Raw genomic sequence first — 21,818 nt, 5'->3', positions numbered from 1 at the left:
TTACTGTTTTATATCCTACTTTATATCTGCCTGATCCTGAGGACAGAATAAGACGTCCACTTAGAATTATTTCATAATATTTTTTAAATGTATTTCATTCATTTCTGTTTCCTTTCTCTGGTGGCATGAGTTATCATCTCGTGTATTATTGTCCTTCATTGTTCATATAGTAATTTGGCTCTTATAATTTCATTTTTTGTATTGTTTCACGCGTAAAGAGCTGTATTTTCTGTGTACAACAGGTGAAAACACAATGTTAACTGTGATATTAGAAAAGATCTGAGTTAAATGGCAATAGAAATTCGTTTCACTAGTTTCCTTCCAGTTAATCTGATTGTGTTGCATGTTTCTTGTGGTCTGAAGTTGGTATCCAAACTTCGTTCAATCCACATGAGGGCAGCAGTGCAGCTTTTGGAGCCCCTCACCTTTCCAGGCAGCAGCCTTCCCTTCAGGTGAGTCTGGAGTTACCTGATACTGGTGGAGAGCCTCAAACCAGTGGCTCCAGAACAGCACGACACCAGCACTGGGCGTGTTTAAACGTTCAGTTTAAAAGGAGTCGGGTGTTGTCGATGCAGGATGGTGGAGGGACGGCTGGCGCTGAGTGAACGCAGGAGTTTGCGGTGTTTCGGCGTCGCGTAAATGCGCACTGGTGAGTGAGGGGAGGAGAGGAAGGGGGAGAGGAGGCAGGGTGGGGTGGGGGTGTGGGGTTGAGTCAGTGGAAGGAGGACGATTGTAATGATTGTTTCGCTGGACTGTGTCACTGAACAGGTACACAACAGGAGCCACATCTCCACCGCTGTTGCGAGGATGTCGTGTACGCGCGTTTACGCGGAGCTGCTCCGGCGAGCTCCGACGCGCCGCTGACTTCCTGCCGTCCATCGGCCGATCATAAAGGTAAGGGCTGCTGCCACCAAACTTTCCACCTCTATGCGCTCATCTCATGTGGCCAAATGACGCACAGGCGCTCCTGCGGACTTCTTGAAGCTGGTTCTCCTGCCCCGGGAACACTTTGATGCAGCAGTGCAGCGCGCTTCACCTCCGCGCACATGTGGTCGAGATGCTCCTGTTGTTGTTGTTCGGCGCTGCGGAGCTACTAACGGACATCAGATCGGTATAAACAGGTGTGGACACTGTAAGCTTAACGGTGCAGTTGTGAGGATGGAACGGTGGATGAGGATCAAACAATATAATATCGCAAGAAAATCTGTTTGGACGCCAGATCCAAAATGATCCCGTCTTGCAGCAGGACTGTACATCTGGTGCATTGTGCTGTGCTGTTATGTAGTCGACATGATGAGCTTTACCAAGTTTGGATGGCAGATGATATCAGCCGCACGGACTTTGACCCCGCGCAGGATAAAATAAAGTGATGCCCCTGTGTTGTGTCAGTGGAGTTTGAGTCAAGCTTTTTGTGTGTAGCGAGATTTCTGGTGCAGATTGAGGGATTCAGCCGGGAGGTTGTCGGTCAAACCCATCCAGCTGTTTAGTGAGATGCGTCTTTTCTAGACAAGCCAGCGCCATCTGCTGCGCTGCCCAACATCTGGCTGCGGCTGTCAGTCGGTGGCAGCAGGGAGCGTTTTTAGTCTGTTAACTTTCTGCTGTCTGTCCTCTGAGCTGAGAGCTTCAGGTAGAGAGTCCGTCCTGTCAGTGGTGGGACTGTCTCTCTGCCTCCATCCGCACTTTACAACACTCCCCCCTGTCTGTTCAAGAGGCTGTTTGCTCCTACACTCTCCTCTTCCTCCCTCTCCTTCTTTCCTCGTCCCTCTCTTTCTCTCCTTTTCCTCCCTCTCCTTCTCTCACCCTTTTCCCTCTCCTTCTCTCCTCTTCCTCCCTCTTCTTCTCTCCTCCTCCTCCCTCTCCTTCTCTCATCCTCTTCCCTCTCCTTCTCTCCTCCTCCTCTCTCTCCTTCTCTCCTCTTCCTCCCTCTTCTTCTCTCCTCCTCCACCCTCTCCTTCTCTCCTCTTCCTCCCTCTCCTTCTCTCCTCCTCTTCCCTCTCCTTCTTTCCTCTTCCTCCCTCTCTGTCTCTCCTCCTCTTCCCTCTCCTTCTCTCCTCTTCCTCCCTCTCCTTCCCTCCTCTTCCCTCTCCTTCTCTCCTCTTCCTCCCTCTCCTTCTCTCCTCCTCCTCCCTCTCCTCCTCTTCCCTCTCCTTCTCTCCTCTTCCTCCCTCTCCTTCTCTCCTCCTCTTCCCTCTCCTTCTCTCCTCTTCCTCCCTCTCCTTCTCTCCCCCTTGCTGCTCCTCTTCCTCTCCGACCTGCAACGCTCGCTCCTAACTTGCTGTGAGTTAATTTGCATAATGAGGATTACAGCTGACATGCAGCGTCTGGGCCTGTCTTGCTGGATCCAGCAGAGAAGCGTGGTGCTGTGGCAGCTCTCATTGTGCCAGGAAAATGCCACCCTCAATCAGGACTCACCATGAGGCTGCAGCCTGCTCTGACAGAGCGGCCTCGGCCTCTTTGCCATCACGAGAGCAGAGGGAGTGAGGGACGATGACAAATGGACTGTCTGACTATGAAATGATTCATGTTGGAAATGAGCTATTGACGCTGTTGGCACAATGGCTTTGTTAGATAGAAAGGGATAATTGAAAAAGCATGAGCGATATAAGCATCGCAAATTGATTTTTCTTATCCATTAATAGTTTTAATTGGCGTCAGTGCTGTCTGGAGGAGGGAACACTTTTCTTCTTGTAATTTTATGAAATCTTGCATTTGACTTCTGCTGCACAAACAATGGAGCCACCCACTCCGCAGCTAAATGTATTCAACAGTTCAAACCACAGGACGCGGTCCTGCAGCTACCATGTGGCGAAAACAGTTTCTTTTTTGATGAAGTTGTTTCCAAGGGCTACATCTCACATCTGTTCTGCCTGTTTTCTTCCCTCTTTTTACATTTTCCCAGCATTTCTCTCTTCCATCATCATTATCTGGCCATTTCATAACGACAGCATGAAAGCAGTGGCGGTCTAATCCTTAAATTACCTGCTATTTGTAGCTTGCGATGGTTTGTGATCGACCAATTGAAGCCTGTCCCACTGTTGAATTCGCTGTGATGTGTGATGGATAGGAGCCTCACCTGAGAGCATTTGATGGCAGGCTGGGCATTTATCAACCATGTGTTCACACAGTTTTGTGCATAAACCATGTACACTCACTCCTACACATAGAATCTGAGTGATGAATGTATTCTTGTGCACATTTAGAACCAGTCCTGTCCAGGCGCACCAACAAAGCCTCAGTGGTACACAGGTGTAATGGCAGCTAAACCGATTCCTAAATGACTGATTTATTAATTGACTGTCAACCGTGTAAGCATAGCTAATAGATTGTTAACGTTTTGTTTTTGAAGAGGTTTTGTTTTTATTCTTTTCTTCAGCAATGATGATGGATTCTCAATTTCTGGGGCTTGATGCTGATACCGATGTCAGGGAGTCAAAAATTGGCCAATTGACGATCGGCCAACTATTTCACAGTTCAAACTTTATTTTCCAAATTTATACTGTGCATCGAAACAGCACACTTTCATGGGAATTTAATGATTATAAATCACCCAAGCATCTGCATTATAATCTCTAAGAAAAGTTTTCATATCAGCACATATCAGACAACATGTACGCTGATGGCAATATCAGGCTCTACCTATAACCTGCCTAATAATGACCTATTAGATTTTGGTAACATTGATACATTCAAAGATATTATATGTAACATTTGTGCATATACAACTTAAAACAACTAGACCTTTGTTATATATTTTGTTGAGTTGTGTTTTTTGGGATTATCCCAAATGTTTCGAACAATGTTCAAACTCAGAGAAATACAGTTACTCAAGGTAACGGTGCGTTTCATTTGGTCGCTATAACTTCTGGGAGAGTCAGAGAGTGAGCAAGGAAGTTGTTGATTCACACTAAACGTAACGTGAATAACATTTTATAACACTAACTCATCTATGGACATTTATGGCCAAGTCACGACAGATGGATTTTCAACAGCACTGGTGGAGGAACAGATTTCCACCTCGTGTTACTTGTGTGAGTTTGACCGCGGAATCATTTGTGTCCATTAATATTATTCATGTCAAGTGTTTGTTCACCACAAACCACAAAAGTCAGATTACTTTATTGTACATCAGAGAGTGTGTGTGTCCATGTGTTCAAATTCAGGTCAATCCCTTACTAAACTCAGCACTCACCAGAGACTTCCTCTCCTCTCTTTAACGTTTGGTTCATGAAGTAAAGTACATTTCCCCTCCAGCTCCAGTCAGCAGTCAACATTACGGAACATAAACACAGGTTAATAATAGGGAGTGAAGATAAATCCACTTTTTAATCCCAAAAGTTAAATGTAATCTCTGAGCACCCCTCCGGTAAGCGGCTCCGGATCAAAGCAGAATGTGAGGTGTTTATTCCTCCAGGACTGGCTCTGCACCTGACCTTCTCCTCCAGAGCTGGCCACCTCTGAGCAGCTGAGCAGCGGCTCTGCCCTCCCGACACAACATCTGTCGTTCTCTTTTGATAGAGAGACCCCGAGCGGCAGAAATGACATATTGTGGGTATCTGCTATGTTAAAACTGTTGTTAAAAATCCATATATCATTATTCATTTTACATTAAGTCATTTTTTACCTGCCCCCATTCTGTATTTATTTATCTTTGGACAAACCACTTGTATTAGTGTCAAATTAAGCAGCTAGGTTTAGCTGAATTTAATAAAGTACTATTCCAGTCTTTAAAACAGTGACATGCTACAGTATCTCAACTTGATGTCTGTGATATTCTCCATCTTACACCGAGGCTACCAGGACTTTCAGAGAGATGTGACTGACCAAATATGGCATTCTGGAGGCGTTTCTGTATGTAAATGAGCCTGTGGGTGCACAAGTAGATGAATATAGAGTAGGAAAGATTTGTCATTGTTCATTTTGTGTTCAAATTGTGAGTATTCACATTTCATAAATACCAATTTTTTTGGACAAGTCCCTACGCACACATCTAGAGCTTGTTCTGTGCTTGCTTTGAAAGATGAGCCCCCCTGGAACCAGAGTGGTTGTGTGTGTGTGTAGAGCATAAAATGTCTTAAGATTTCATTAAGGTGGTTTGTGTGGGACAGATATGGCCACTGCCACACACACACACACACACACACACACACACACACACACACACACACACACACACACACACACACACACACACACACACACACACACACCAGGCAGCTACAGACATTAACCCGGGTGGATGAGTGTGGAACTGAGCCAATACTCCCATCAGAGGATTAAGTGGGACGTTTCCAGTGGACAGTCAGGACATCCAGCCTGCCAACACAGGGGACACTCAGGCCTGGATAAGATTTCTGAGAGGAGGAAAGAGAGAGAATTGCAGAGAGGAATAAAAATGGATGGTGCATGTAGAGGAACTAACTATTAAGCAGCTCAAATGAATTAAGTCTGTGTTTAAAAGGGAATAGTTTGCCATTTTGGGAAATGTGTATTCACTTTTTCAGAAGCGTTAGAGGAGACGTTCATGATCCTTCTCATGTCTGTAAACTAAACCCAGTGAGCAGACTGGATTTCTAGTTGAAAACTGGGTGATATTTGGTCTGAATGTCTAAGATGTCATTTCGCTCAACGACGAACGTGTCACAAAATTTGTATAATCATTTTGATAATTTGTTTAGTTGTAGGTTGAAAGAGAGATGATACTGATGTGAGGGTATTTCTGTAAAGCCATATCCCACTGCCAGGTTGATGAAATGTCAAGATGTGATTTCAACATATTTAATGTTTCAATATCATAAATATGGAAGTTTATAGGCTGTGTGCTGCCAACAAGAAGCTTCCAGGACATGTTACTGGGAGCAGTTGTATATCATTTCAAATAAGATGCTGACTACTCTGAACTGGGACTTGTGGAGTGAGTTGCACAAGCTGAAGAAATAAATGTGAGGCTTCCTGCTACAGAAGTACATGGGCCAGTTGTAGTTCAGAAGGAAGAGCTTCTATTTATTAATCAGAAAGTTGCTGGTTTGATTCCTGAGCCCTCAAGTAAAATGACATTCAAAACAGGTTGGTGCAGGATTTCCAATAGAGACATTTTTCATCCTCTACAATGTGAAAATAATAGTCTATTATCATTTTGGAGCCTGACTTAACCATATCCAAATTTCACATTGAAAGCCGCAGTTGCAAATCAAATAAGTATGGAAATATGAACTGAATGTGGACGTTTAATCAACGTCCTTCACTGGTGACATAGCAGTTTTTTATTTTTTTTAATGTATTTACATCAGGAAAATGCTCGCTGGGAACATGAAGCTACTACCAGCAGCCAGGTGGCTTAGCTTAGCATAAAGACAGAAGGCAGAGGGCTAAAGCTAGCTTAGCTCTCCAAAAGTAAAGTTATACACGGCTCAAAAAACAATAACAACAACACATTATTACTGTTATTTTCAGTAATCAATTCCTACAAATTGCTTTGTGAGCTGTAATGAGGTTTCATTATTCATACACGGCTATCAGAAAACCTCCTCAGCTCACTCAACAGTAGAGTCCAGCTGGCAGTGAAAATATGCTAGCACATTAGCTTACTAGTTGCAGGGCTTCGGGGTCAAATGATCCTCTCATCGCAGTTTGTTCCATCTGTCAGGAGTCTCCCCTCTGTGCCGAGCCAAATAATAGTCTTTCACATCACCCCCTAGAAAAAATACAACTTGTTTCGACACTTCAGTTTTTTGTACAGATTAAACGTGTTAATTAGTGAACTTCAGGTAAACGAATCGTGTTTCCCTTGGAAGCCTGTTTTCCCATATTCTTGTCTATGTTAAACTAAGCTAAATGGCTGTTGTCTGTAGGTTAATATGTAGTCTACAGATAAGTGAGTGGTATCAATCTCCACAATCCTCTGACTCTGGGCTAGAAAGGGAAAAAACATATTTCCCAAATTGTCAAGCAGCTTTTTTTTTTTTTGTCATATTTTCGATTCTAATGAGACAAAGGTAAAGTAAAGTGACAAAAAGAATCTGTGAGAAAGTGAAGAGCAATCGCTCAACTTGCAAAGAGGTAGACAGAACACAGTGTGAGCCTGTTTTTCCTGTTCGGCCCACATGTCAGCAGGTTGCTGCCATGTTAATTAAAACAGCATGGCGTGTTTGGATTCTCTTAAGGCACACATTAGCCCAGGTAAACAGGTGTGTGTATTTTGTGTGAGGGTGACAGCAGCTGCCTTATTGTTTAATCACACTTTATTGTTGACATGATTCCCCTCATTAGGCTCATTGACCGGGTACAGCTGAGACGGGGTGGTGGGATCATGAGTACAGGCGGTGGAGGACACTGGAGTTGTGTGAAACATTTCTGCATGAACTTGTTTTATGTCTGTTTGATATATTGGGGACAAAGGTAGGTCCTCTGGGGATAAAACAAATGTTTTGTTTCCAGCAGCAACAGCAGCAGTGAGGTTAGAATAACAAGCATGAGCACACATGGACAAATTTAGGTTTGTGGCTCAGTCCCAGCTCAGTGTAGCAAACTGTGTGGCTGGGCTGGGCCATCTGGCTGAAATATCTGGATATTTTTGAGTTTCTGACAACATTCAGTGGATACATGGTACAATATTTATGCATTTTCTTTATGCACAACTCAACTGGCAACGAGGCAGAGTAGGCTGCGTCACACATTTGGGTATGTCACAGTGAGAAAAGGAAGGTTTCAGGGCCCTCTATTGTGCACGCTGGCTCACTGTCATGGCTCACTGGGACACTTAAATTGAATCATCGGTTATGTTATTAGTTACACTTCTGCCTTTTCTGCTAAGACTAAAGTCTAAATGTCTGCTTTGCAGAAATAGCGTGTATCTAGTGCAGATACTGTACAAGACACCTGGATTTTCTTAATTTCTCACTTTGTTGCTGCTCGGACGCTTTACCAACCCAAAATGCTGTTATTTGACGTCCTGGGAATGACACTCAACAACCTATCTTTGTGGTGCGTTTAGGAACAGCCCGGACAAATCCTACTGATGCTACAATTAAGTTTAACAGTCTGTGAATTATATTAATGTGACGTGAGGTTCAGTTAGCTTTGCACAGATACTTCTTACTTTGATACACTGAGTACATTTCAGAGCCTGCACTTTATTATTTTTACTTGAGCAAAGAAGCTGAATCAGTACTTAACCTTAATCAGAGTCTTTTTTTAACACAAGTATCTGTACTTGTACTTGAGTAAAGAATGTGTTGACTAAATTGGAATAAATCATTTCTGCTTGGAAAATGTGGTTTTGGCTCAGTTATTAAGGATGCCAGGCTACAGGTTAAGCTAAAATGAAAATACAGTGCAGACTTTTTCTTTTTTTGGACTGAGCTGTGAGTGATTTGAGTAGAGCAGGGGGAACGAACAGCTCCATGAGCGAGGAGCAGATATTTTCACTGCTGTCACAGGGACATCTAAAGAAGTCAGCAACAGTTGTAACACGTGTGAGGATGTTTCTGATCTTTTCTCGGAAAACAAATCAAATGTTATCGTGTTGTGGGATTGTGCACCATTACCACAGGGTCATGGGGTAGTTTCCATTTTAAAAAAAATAGGTAATAACATACATACAGTAGTCTGTTTGGGGTCAGACAGGAAATTAGCTCGAACATGTTAATCCCAGCTTTGACCTCTATTATACAGGACGAGTAAAGCAGACCATCCCAGCTATATTTTAACTATGCCTCTCAGTCATAGTGATAACAGTGCTTGACCTGGACACCAGAGATGTGGGAAAAAATGAAATGAGTAACTGGAGGGTTGTTCCATTAAGTTTTGGTTCCAGGCTGTTGTCACATGTTGTGGAGTGCTATAAGACAAAAGCTGAATGTTTTAAAGAAAAATAACTGTCAGGCTGAAATTAGTTGAATTAATGCAGGCCCATTAATGCTGCGAGCAATTTAGAGGGAGGGGGAGGCTGATTAAATAATTACCATAATGACTTTAAGTATTAGCTCAGCATTGAGAGAATGCAGCTCAGCAGAGACAGAGCTATTTGATTATTTGCTATGATTGCTTCCACTTTTAGATTTGCCAGAAGCATCGACTCAGACTGGAGGGAAACAAGCTGCTGTGTGATTGCTTTGTGTGACTCCTGCCACATGGAGAAGTGGGTATTATTTCAAGTTTGCCAGAGGCGCAGAGCCACATCAGCTCATGGAAACTGATTGCTCTTTGATCGCTTCATGTGATTGCTGCCACCAGAAACACTGGCTTTGATACCAGCTCTTGGGGAGGCGTGCAAACAGTTGCCATAAAGGCTGAACCTTCCTATGAGGAGACAGGTTGGATTTATCAGGAAGTTGTCGAACTAATTCACACCAGACACACCGCACTGTCCTGGAAATGTTATTCCCCCAAGAGTGACAGCCTAAAGGGCTCTGCCCATTTGACCTATCACATCTGTCTTTGGAGAACAAGCTTATTTTCGGTGTGATTATTGTAATGCAGACCGCACAATCCACTGCAGATTAAATTATACTCTGCAAAGAACGATGAGGAGAAAATCTCCTCGGCATTCAGCCCCAGAGTCGTTCTGTATGCAGAAAGCAAAGTGCTGCTTTCATCAGTTTTGTTCACGCTCATGCTGTGTTCCCCAGGACTTACTGTACACTCTCTTCTTATTTTGCTCTCTTACTCATTATGTCCATATCCTCCCTAGCACTTCATTACTGGCCCCTGAGGCCCCGTTCTTACCCACTCGTTGGTAGCCATGTTTGGGCTGATCAGCAGCCTCGAGGGCCCACTAGGAACTTGTGGGTCTTATAGAGCCAGGAAGAAAGGAAACAGGGAAAAAGGGTCAAGGTTTGGTGGTTAGCAGGTGTGTGTTTACATCCCTGTTTTTGGCTTGACTAGATGCTTCAAGATGAATACTGATAGTGTATCAGTATGAACCAGACATAGTGTTTCAGACTTTTCCTAACAGGGAAACTTTGGCTCCATTGGGCTCCACGTCCTCGTCTTACTTTTAGCTATGCGAGCAGCACGGCTTTGGGGATGTGTGTCAGTCTGTTGGTCATTCGGTTCCACCACTTTGGTCTCCGACTGAAATATCTTCCCTCCAGGATTGAAATTTTACAGATAAAATGGTTCCCATAGCTGTAATGTCTGGTAAGCACCTGAATTCCTGTCCAGTGGCGGCAGGTTAAAGCTCTTTCGTTTAAAACAAAATACCTGAAAGACTAACGGCATTCCCACGCTGTACTTTGTGTTTAGTGCTATTTTAGCCACTTACATGCTAAACAGTGAACATGGTAAATATTATACCCACCAACAATCTGCATGCAAGCATTGCAGTTTTAAATATGTTAGCATGATGACATTAAAGTCAAAGCACCACAGTGTCTCAGTACAGCCTCACAAAGCTGTTAGCATGGCTGCATACACGTGTGCTGGCTCGACTTGACTCAGTTTGACTCAGCCCAGTGTGGCAGGGACAACAGGACACCTGTCTGAATAATGATGTTTGTCTTGAGTAAGCAACTGTAAATACTTTCCTCACTGTAGTATTATTGAAGAATAGCTGCTAACAAAGCCCCCCATTGTTTAGTTTTTTTTGGAATTCTTTATTATGAAGCAGCAAAATCAGGAAATGTTGGGTTTTCACCAGCAGTGACTTAGCATGCAAACGTTATTTAAAAAAGTCAAATAAAGCTGATATCTGAAGGTAGAAACAGAGACGCAAGAAAACTTCAAAACACAGATTAGATTACAGAGTACAGACAAAAGTACTGAAAGACTTTTATAAACGTCCTTCTCTTTTGTCTCCTGCATAAACTTGAGCTGGGTGAAAAAGTGGGATGTCATGGTTTGGTAACAGTTCGTAAGATGTTACTGCAGCCTGCTGGGAGGTGGGGCTGGTACACTTTGGCCCCACTCAGGAGAGGGTCAATCCTAGGCATGGCACCCTATAGCGATTATACAGAAAAACAAAATTGGATTGGGTTTTCTTCAATCAAACATTAGTTTCCCTTCCAGTTCAGTTTACTAGAGATATTAAACCCATGTGTAAGACTGGGCAACCAACACTGACCATAAGGGACGGACAGCCTTTACGGTTATTGGCTGATTTATGATTTGATTGTCAGGAGTTGGCAAAGTGTGTTCCAGTCTGACAATCGGGAGATGAAATCATCCAGATGGTGCCGTTCTGGCTCAAAGATTATTGTTGACATGCTAGATTTTTACAATTTGAATCTGGACTGTTGACATGCGGGTGTCAACAGGAGAGATGATTGCTGTCCTAAAATAGGAAGCAACAAAGAAAAAGAGTTTAGTGATTTGCGTATTTTTTATGATCTGGGTCATCTACATGTCAGTACAGAAACCTGGTTCAGCTGAAGTTCAACACTGCAGGGTCCTTAATACTTGTTACCAAAGTCTCTAGACTATCTAACAGGGCTCTCTATCTACCAGTTTACCATTTCTCTTTTCTCAACACATATTGCAGCATAAAATAGCGTCATTTTTAAAAAAATGTCTGTTTTGGTCATACATGAGTCATACATGGGAATGGCAAATGCTCTTGTGGGGGTCAATCGTAGTCTACCTGACCCTCTCTGTGTTGCTACACATATTTACTTTCTGCTGCAAGATTGTCACCTGTCACTTTCATACCTGTCCGTTAAAGATGCAGCTACAGCTAGCTGCTTAGCTTAGCACAAAGAGTGGAAACAAATGGAAACGGCTAGCCTGGCAAATGTGACAAAAGCTCCTTGCCAGCACCTGTAAAACTTGATAATTGACACATTATAGTAATTAATAATGTAAGTTACAAACTTAAAAAGTGCATAACACCAGAGAGTAACCAACACAGTCAACGGTAAAAATGATAAATTCATTAGATTTCAAGAACAATTACAGCACAGGACATAACATTTAAACCAGGGCTATTCAATTTAAGTTCAGACAGTCTATTCAGGTAACCTGGTTGTATCAACACCTGTATGTAGTCAACTGAGTGCCAAATCAAATAATATACAATTATATAATATTTTTTAACTATATTGTCAGTTTTCATTTTGACTGGAGAGATGTGCCTCTTAAAGTGTTTTATTGTAGAAAAATTCAATAAAAAGTGTACGTTGAATTTCCTTTTTTCTTTCTTATTTTTTTTTATTACATCTCACATCTTAACATTCTCAACCAACTTTATGATAAACAATCTCAACACATCTTAACAACAGTCTTGTCTTTCCCTCTTATGTCCCACTGACCCACTTTCTCTTTGTTCAGTGAGGGAAGTGAGCTCTGTTTTAAATCTGGGCTGGAACTGGTGTCTGGACCCTTTGCTGCATGTCTCTTTCCCTGTTTTCTGTCCCTCTTAGGCTGTCACTATCAATAAAGCCAAAAAAAAAAAAAACTTTAAAAAAGAGAATCAAATATAATTATAAAAGGAATAAAAGACCTGGTTATCTTTAACAGTGTTAGATTATTGGGACTGCTTTTGGTTGTGTTTTACTGCAGTGGAAAGCTCAGTTGACAGACCCAGGAGCAAGAACTCTTCTGCTAATTGTAGAAATGTGATGCATGTTATCACCGGGAGCAGAGGGAATCCACCCACTATGGAGGCCTTTCTGATGTGCTCATCATTCAGCCGGGGAGATTAGGACTAGCTTAATAGTGTCAGTCAGAAGGTGTTAGTGTGGATGCCAGCTCTTTTGAACATATCACACCTGTTCCAAAAAGAGTGGAAATGATTTATAAACCCCAAACTTGTTGCAGTGTGAACATTTGGCAGCCATTGGTTTAAAGTGAACAAGGCGTGTGAAACATTCAGAACCCATCCATGGGAATGGGACCAGACAGAAAGCCGAGTTCCCCGAGGATATCTTTGGATGTAACTAATGATTCCTGGCTGTGGCGAAGCTTGAATGATTGTGAGGATGTGACGTCATTTGAAAACATTAAATCTGGTTTGTTTAATTTGTACAAAACCTGACAAGTACAAATGACAATTTGCTGTTTTATGGGAGTTATGTGTCAGACCATGTCTTGGCTCTGAGCTTTGCCAGGCTTCAGGAGTGTGCTGCCAAGCCAAGAAATAGTCCGGTACATAAGGTAGACAGCTCAGTAAAACACAGGCTTGAGCATAACACATCATAAATACATGAAATATATGACAACATATGCAAAACAGTGACCATCATCATCCACCATAATTAATTATAAATAAGATGAGTCAGCCTGAGCACTTGGTTTGATGACTCAGGCTGGATGTCGTGAGGGACTAAATAATCTCTCACCCTGTTGGACCCCGTCCATTGGGTAGAAGCTGACACATGTACCCAGGCTGAAAAGGACACTCTGAAATGACTCGAGCCTTTGGAATAGCTCTCTTCCAGAAGACAGATCAGGAAGTTTGATAACAAAGATCCTACTGGTCAATTTAACCGCCTAATCTTGTCATCTGATGAGAGATCATTCAACCTGTGCCTCTTTCAGAATGAAAAAATGTTAGTCTGGGTTTGTGAGAATAAAGTCATCACATGTGGGTTGTAGGTCTGTAGGTTTTAGTAATCATCAGGTCGGATCCCAACTTTAAAGGAGACCTGTTATGTTTTGACATCATAATGTTGAAATGGTTATTCCTTCACGTTGTGTAGATTCTGTTAAATTCTTACATATTGCACCTTTATTGTCAAAGCTGTAAGTGTAACTGTTCTCCAGTTTGGCCATTTGTGAGGGAAGGACCTCCACTCTGTAGCACCACTGTACTACAGAGAGTTTTGTAGTTACGATAACTCCAACAGACTTCCCAATTAAACTTTCATGCTTATCATATCAATAATTTAAGCTTGTAATAGTTTTAAATAATGACCTCCAGTGAAGAAGCAGCTGATATCTAAATGCCAGATACATATTTAATCAACATTACATATTTACTGCTGCTATGTAAACACAAGTATCAGATTGGGCTTGGTTTCAGCAGATACCTGATATTAAATAACGCTGAATCACTTGATCTGGACATCTCTACTCATCAGTTAATGTTCACTGTCAGAATATGTATCACTAAAATGATGAATTCTCCTTCCACCGTTTGAGCTCTTGCTGTTGTGCTTTTCTCCTCTTCTTAATCTTGCTTGATGAGCAGAACTGAGATCAGTGATGTATCACTTTTACATTAATGCAAATGCTCTGAATTTTAAAATAACAATCCCACAAGGGCAAGTGTACTGCTAACCTCACCGCTGTGGTTCTGTTTTTCGTTACGTGTTCCTGTTTTCTCTCCTAATCCCATTACTAACCCCATATACAATTTTTTCCCCTACCCCTGGTTTTCGAGGGCCCACTCGCAATCGGGGCAATCCTTCAAGACCCTCATATGTCATCAGTAGTTGTCGATGAAGTTAACGTAAACAGACCGGACATTTCCGATATGCCGTCTTCAGCTGTGGTGATTTCTCTATTATCACATCATTTGCCATTTATGTGATGGTGATAGAAAAGCATCGACACTCGCAATACTTTCAGGACTTCATACTCTTAATCAAGCCACCAAATAAAAAAAGACCACTGTTTTGTCAGTGGTCACTTACATTGGCAGTGCTTTGTAGGCTAACATTAGCGACCCGTACTCCTACACTGCCAGTCTGCTGCAGCAACTTCACTGCTGGACTTAAGTTCAATTATCGTGTGTCATATGCCATAAAATGAGTGTTAATACAACATTGAAATATGTCAGAATGAGGAACTGTAATGCACAAATCAGAAAAAAACAATGTTACGTCAGACCAAGACATCAACAAACTAGTATCGATTGTTTTATGCTTTCTCATAAAGAAAAGGACTGTAAAACATTGAAACGACAGAGTTCCTACATCATTCAGTTTGTGTGCCTCTGAAAAACCTCTGACTGGAAGGCCATGTAGTGATAACACTCCGTCCTACCCCTCTTTCCTAACCTAACATTCCCCAACATGTCAGCATGCAAAACAGAGGGGTTAAGTGGTCGGGTCAAGAGGCGGATTGGGTCTTAGTGTCCGTCGTGTCTCTTCTCTGATCACTGCCGTCCTTTTCTCATCTCACATTAGTTTCTATATTGCATTGTGCTTTTGAGGCACATTAGCCAACATAACTGTGCCAGCCAGATATATTTTTGCATTTTCCATTTCTTGTCTATTTTTACTACTCTATAGCCCACTCATCCTCTGTTTTTCTCTTCAGCCCTCCTTTTTTCAGTCTTATCATTCACACTCACTGGCCTTTCCCGTGTTTATCCTCCCTCTTCCAGCGTCTCCTCTCCCTCCCTCCCTCTGTTGCTTCTTCTCTTAATTCGGCCCTCCATCCTATCTATTTAAGGAAGAAAGCAGCATCTGCTGGGAAACTGCTGGGCTGGGTGGGGAGATTTAGCTGAACGGCACAGCGAGTCCCCAGATGCCCCGTGGTGGCTCATGCTGCAAAGGAAGGGAGGAGACGAGAGGGGGATGCACTGTGGCAGATAGACAGATATGGACAGCATGAATAGGAGAAAACAACTGTTTAGAGGGAGGGAGAGTGGACAGAGGAGAAGATTTACAGAGGAAACAGAGGGAGGAGAAAAAAGGAGACACAGTGCGCTAAGCTCCACCTCTGCTGTGCCCTGTCCTGCTGTGAAAGCCTCTTAATGTTGCTGCTCCACCATGACTCAGGCCTGCTGCTGCCTATGAATGCTGAAGGCTAGAATTCTGTACTGTACAGTCTAATCAGACTTGGTGGGGTAATGGGATACATGGCGCGGCGTTACGTAATTAGGTCGCAAAAAACTATTTTCTGTTTAAGCTGCAGAAAAAAAGACATAATCAGATTACAGATGCATTTTGGTAAAAATGGGGATTATTATCAGGATTACAATTTAAAACAGGGCTGCCAACTGTCATACACTGACTCACACAGTTCACACTTTTCACATGCTCCATTGCTCCCACGCCACACGTCCACTTCCTCACGGCGAAAATGTACTTTATAACTGATAACGGCACAGAGAGAGACGCCAGCATCTCTCCTCTCCTCTGCACCACAGTGCAGGCAGCAGGACAGAGTTACTATGGTTACAGGGACGCTCTCTCTCTCTCTCTCTTAACTTCTCATGATTCCCAATAAGAGGTTTTTAGATATACGTATGCCTACGCAAAAATCATAAATGAATAAAATCCCCGGATACCCTGGTTAGATTTGGTCTCCTGATTTATGCGGTCATGTCTGGAGGTTGGCAGGTCTACTGATCAACCAAACTTCTCCATCATGGACGAGCTACACCGGTCCAATTAAATAATGGCCACAATTCATAGATGTCTTTTGAAGATTTATTTGCTCTCTCTCTCTGTTTCACCATGAAAACTGCAACAAAAATAAAAGACATGAAAGTTTCACAAATCACATACAACTTCCACTAAAATGCACCATTAATGTCCATACAAAGGTACATTAACAACATTATACATAAAAATTAAACATATAAAGAAAATTACTGTGTGCACCTCTTGGACTACATGTAGAATATCGTTACTCTGGAGTCACATGTTCCTCATCCACAGCCATGTTGTTCTGACCCACAATGCTACTGACATGACCTCACCATACGACATCACGTTTCCCACAGTGCTACTCAACTAAACTGCAATCACGTTACATTCTGCGGTAAAGACCTTACATAAAGAGCCATATAGTTTTAAACAGACATGTCAAAGTACCTTTCAGACCAGGGGTCTGCAACCTGCGGCTCTGAAACCACATGCGGCTCTTTTGCTGGCTGAGGATAAAAAAAGAAGGATTAACTCACACTGAAATGGACTAAAATAACATTTGTGTTTTTTATTACTTTTACTGTTTTTAAATCTAGCCTGTTGCTATGTGTTTCATTTATTATCAAATTAGGCAACTTGTTATTTTGTACATTTTCACAAACACAGGGAGGACTTAAGTAGGTCTGCATATACCGTTCTGTATCGCTACTCTATTTCCATTTATTGCAGGCTAGTTCTTTTATTTCATAAATGCACCAAAACATGGCATCATTGAAATGGAAATGAAAAGTTCAAGCACCTTACACTGTAAGCATAAGTAGCCCACTGCAGAGTTGCCACATCATGTGAAAATATAAATTAGGCCTATTCATTAATGTTGATATGCTAATTTAGACTTTCCAGGCTGCATTACCTTCATTATAAGACACAAGTATGATTTGCGACTCCAGGCAGATGTTTTTGGTGAGGGAGGGGACAAAAATGGCTCTTTTGATCGTAAAGGTTGCTGACCCCTGTTTTAGACACATTTCTTATCAACCTTTTAATGACTTTATGAACTTAAATGATAATGCACTTGACAGAAACATACACAATAAACACGTCAATGAAACTGTCTCTGAGGCAGTTACATGGACGATAATTATCGACTCAGCATGGTTATTATGACCGCAACCCCTGTGATGGTAATATCACAGAAAGCCTACTTATATGATGCATCAACTTCACCCATACTGAATGTCACTCCAAACTAAATTGAAAAGTTGGCATCATTGTTTAGTAGCGTGAGCATATGTGAATCCGCCAAGCCCCCAGGAAGAGCTCCAGGCTTTGAAGCCAGTTTGCGTAGTGGCCAAACTGTGTAATTACATCGTCACATGATGCACTGGGGCCCAAAAAGGCTTTTTCCCATAAGCTAACATTGTGAATGACCTGGCTGTAAAATGGTTCGCAACCCCTGCAAAATGACTTGTTTCACTGTCAGAATTTGAGCCATTCTGTCTAGAAAGTCTAGAAGAGCTGCACGATGAAATGATTTTATCCCCATTTAAGTTAGCCGGGCGCTAAACCGGAAGTTAGCCGGCTTGGACGGTGGAGGTCTCTAGTGTGCACCCTCTAATGAGCCGCGCAAACAAAAGATCTGGGTATCTTCAAACCAGGGAAAGCTTTTTTGTCTTCAAAACACCACTGAGCAGCTTTCATAGGAATAAATGCGGTTCCGCCTCCAAGGCTGTGTCCACATGTAATAGAACATCCTTGGGATCCAGCCCTGCCATCTACACTAACCGCAGCTAAACTCTGTAAACCACCTCCATACTGGATTCCCTGTCATTTAACTCGCTGCAGTTTGTGTAGCCACTGTTAGCGGTTTTTGTACAGTAATCAGTGAACCACTTCACTGCAGCTGCGTCTCTCTGACATGAAATCTGAGCTCAGCGCCGCTCACTCACCACTTAATGTTACAGATTGATTAATGGGTGGATGGCAGGATGTTATTGGTTGAAACTGGGTGGTACAGGTTTACATGAGCAACATTTTATTTTACAGTACAAAGACATGACTGGATTTTGAGATAAAATATAGTGAATGTTTTTTGTATTTTTTTTTGCCAGATGTGTATTGTATGTGATTGAAAATGGTTAAAAAGGCATTTTTCATTTCAGCATTGCTTCTCTATTTATCAACCAAATATTCCTCCAAAAGATTATGATTCTACCTGCATTGTTTTGTTGTTCTGGTTTTTGGCTGTTACTCCAGTGAGCTTAAATGATGGTGAAGCAGTTATTAAGAGTGATACAGGGCTATTGAGTTTGGTATTGGATTAGGCTTGATTGAATTAAAGGGGACTGTAGGGTCTTGGCATAGGTATTCACTGTACTGAGTGCCATTCTGGTTTTAAGTTTCATTTGGGCCCCTCGATGTACAAAACACATGAGGTGAACCAGAGACTGAGCAGATTTAGTTCAATATCTTTTGGTTCGTTACAGTTTACAGCTGGAATTGATCTTTATAGGAGTCGGAATGGTTCAACTTTACGTTTACTTACCATAGTTGTGGACTCACAATTTTCCTGTGCAGAAGGAATTATTATCAACATTGGAGTTTGCTCACTTTCAATTTAACTTCCAACTAAAGTGGTTTTAATTGTGTGCTAAAATGCTGGCTAGTTAGAAACCTGTCTCTTCATTAGGTGGCTTGTGCTTCTTGCCTCAACTGACTGTGTTGAAGTATTGTCACCCTGTTCCTAGATTTAAGCAGTTATGTAGTGTAGTGAGTATGTTGCTATCATACCCGATAGAAATGATGGCAAAAACAAAAAAAACAACTCCCATGTCTAATAAACTATAATCATGTATGAAGGTTTATTACAAGCCTTCTGGCTGTAAAGTGTATGAATGTGAGGATAAAGAGAAGTCGCAGGCGCAGAGAGATAAATCTAAATTAGATAACAGTGGGAAGCAATTACTAAACAAATTGTTGCTCCAAACCAGATCATAACAGCCCTGGTCGTGCCAGACGGGTGTGGTTTACAAACCATTTCAATTTTGTACACAAAAGGACATATGTGTCTGCATGATTTAACAGCTAGTGTGATAAAAATAGTAGCGAGTATATGAGCAGAGTGACAAATAAAGGAGAGTGATAAAATACAGATCTTACATGTGGGCGGGTAGGTGTGAACTCTATTTGGATTTCTGAGATGAATCAACCTTATTGTTCTGATTTGGGCTTTTACACTGAAATCACAATTTGAAAGAGTGTGTTTTCAAGCTGAAGAGCTTCAGTTTTACTTTACATTACTACTCTGTTTTAAGAAGCTAAAGCAGGTTTCAGCTGGTGACTGTTGATTAACTGTTAGAAAAACAACTGTTGTGGTAAATTGAAATGAAATTCTTGGTTCTGGTTAATGGTGTCATGTTTACATTTTACATTTATGCTTTGTGTTTAAAGCATCATCCTCGCCAGCTCCACCCTCTCGTCTCAATATAGTCACTCATGACAAAGATGCCAATAGCAGCGATGCAAAACTCAAAGCTTCAAAACGGTAGTCCAGAAACCTGTAGCTCTTGGTAGGTTTACACTTGGTACATACCACACATACTGCTATCTGCCTGTAAACTTGGATGGAGGATAGGTCTCAGCCCAGAATAGACCCCATTAACTTTTGGTGTGGATCCAGATAAAGGGACGGATCCAGGAATCTGACCACCATTGGGTCTCTGTAAATAAATGAATTAAAGACCTGCTCTAGTTGGAAAGTGTATTGAGATAACTTTTGATGTGAATTAACACTATACAAATAAAAATTGATTGATTGATTAACATGAATGCAGAGCCTGTAGGCGAGGGGTAAGATTTCGATATCGGATGCATTCTGGTTTTCATTTGTAGTCTGAGTCGTATTGACCAATCACGTTTGAGTGGACTTTGCCTGAATGTAGGCAAACTGTCCATGTGGAGAGCAAAAGAGGTAGAATGCGTTTGCCAGAAGTCAGTGTCCGAACCCATTGATTTAGCTTTTAATGCACTCGAATGCAGATAAATCATGAATCGTCTCTCAACTTTAACTCCCTTCTTGCATTTCAAGTTGCTAATTGAACTGCAAAAGATGACTCCTGCGCTTAGGAGGAAGTCTTGGCCTTCCTACAACAGAAGCCCCAAAACATTAGTCATAGTCCACAAACCAATGGGTGACGTCATGGTGGGTTAACACTAAGCGCATACCACACAGGGGCTCGCCAGAAATCTTGGGCCCCATGACAGATTAAAATATTCAAGATAGATAATAATATTATTAGCCTCTCAAAGGGCCCCCTGTCAGTGCCGGGCCCTTGGAATCGTCCTAACCTTCCCCCCCCTGGCCTCGCCCCTGATACCACACATACTGCTCTCTGTCCCGTCTTTCTTCACAGTGTCATATCTATAAAAGCAGAAACAAGCCTTTGAAAACACTCTCTTTTCACGCCACGTTCCAGTTTCAGTCTCGCCTCTTATTATTATTCTGACCTTCTGGTGAAGATCTCATCCTCTCCGTCCTCTGCTCATTTGTTGGTTGTTTAAGTCTTGTTCCCAGGCAACCCTTCTCAGAGGAAGAAACAGCCATCAGTGGCAGCTCCTAGATCTGCTGATATATCTCTGTTTATGTTTACAACAGGCACGCTCTCTGCGATGTAGCTGCTCTCCCACCGTTCACATCTCAATCCATCTTCTCTCTTTTTCTCACCCCACAACCCCAGACATTTTTATTTCTTTAAAGCAATCTGACCTACTTCATGATTTCCCTTGGTTACTTAGCAGAGAAACTTGTCTGTTTTATTTTTCGCACCCCCCATCTTGATTTTTCCTTCAAATTTCAAAGTGATGTTCTGCATCTCTCGAGTGGAGTCTAACACCTCCATGGAACAGAGTGGTACACTGCTGTGTTCTCAGAAAACTTCAGACGCATTATGAGCTGTGGGCTTCACCCGCTCCTCTCTCTGCAGGAAGGCGCATCACTCGATATAACGGCACGGTGAGGCCGTTAAAATGAAAAATGTATGAATTCCTGCCCATTAATGCAAGTTAATTTCAGTTTTACACAGAAGTAAGTGAGAAGTAGAGTTAAAAGGGTGTCAAGTGTTATGAATAATGTGAATGTCAATCATATTCTTCCATTCAAATGAATATTTTCATCTTGCTCCACGAAGAAATGCTGTATTGCATTTATTCATCACTAGAGTAAAGTGCACAGCAGGATAAAGACTCCAACTCTAGGGATTTGATGACAGAGTCAAACCTACCCGCATCCCTCCTGTTCCAATTAAACCAGTCAAGCACTGGTATTAACTCTGTGTGTGTGTGTGTGTGTGTGTGTGTGTATGTGTGTGTGAACTCTGACCTTAACCCAGTTGTAGATTAAAACTCAAGGCTGGCATTATCAACTAAACAGATGGAGTCTGAACATGGCTGGTGTAGCAGGCACACGTTTTGATGGTGCGTCGGCTCAAACATCACCATTTTGAACACACTGTTTTCAAAAAATCGTATACAAAACAAAGTTGAACCAACAATTAATGAATGAATTTG

General features: G+C 42.0%; 1 protein-coding gene across 1 annotated transcript in view; it reads left to right on the top strand.

Moving 5' to 3' along the window:
* Window positions 1–593: 593 nt before the first annotated feature.
* Window positions 594–21,818, top strand: part of klhdc8b (kelch domain containing 8B) — a 198,537-nt gene continuing 177,312 nt past the window's right edge. Inside the window, exons 1-2 of the mRNA XM_084367737.1 lie at window positions 594–649; window positions 769–894. The gene's annotated coding sequence lies outside the window, so the exon portion shown is untranslated. The remainder of the gene's footprint in view (window positions 650–768; window positions 895–21,818) is intronic.

This window comes from Pagrus pagrus, assembly GCF_965226575.1.
Source record: "Pagrus pagrus genome assembly, chromosome: 11".
Lineage (NCBI taxonomy): Eukaryota > Metazoa > Chordata > Actinopteri > Spariformes > Sparidae > Pagrus > Pagrus pagrus.
The sequence above is the reverse complement of the archived record's forward strand: the minus strand, read 5'-3'. Positions and strand labels throughout refer to the sequence as shown.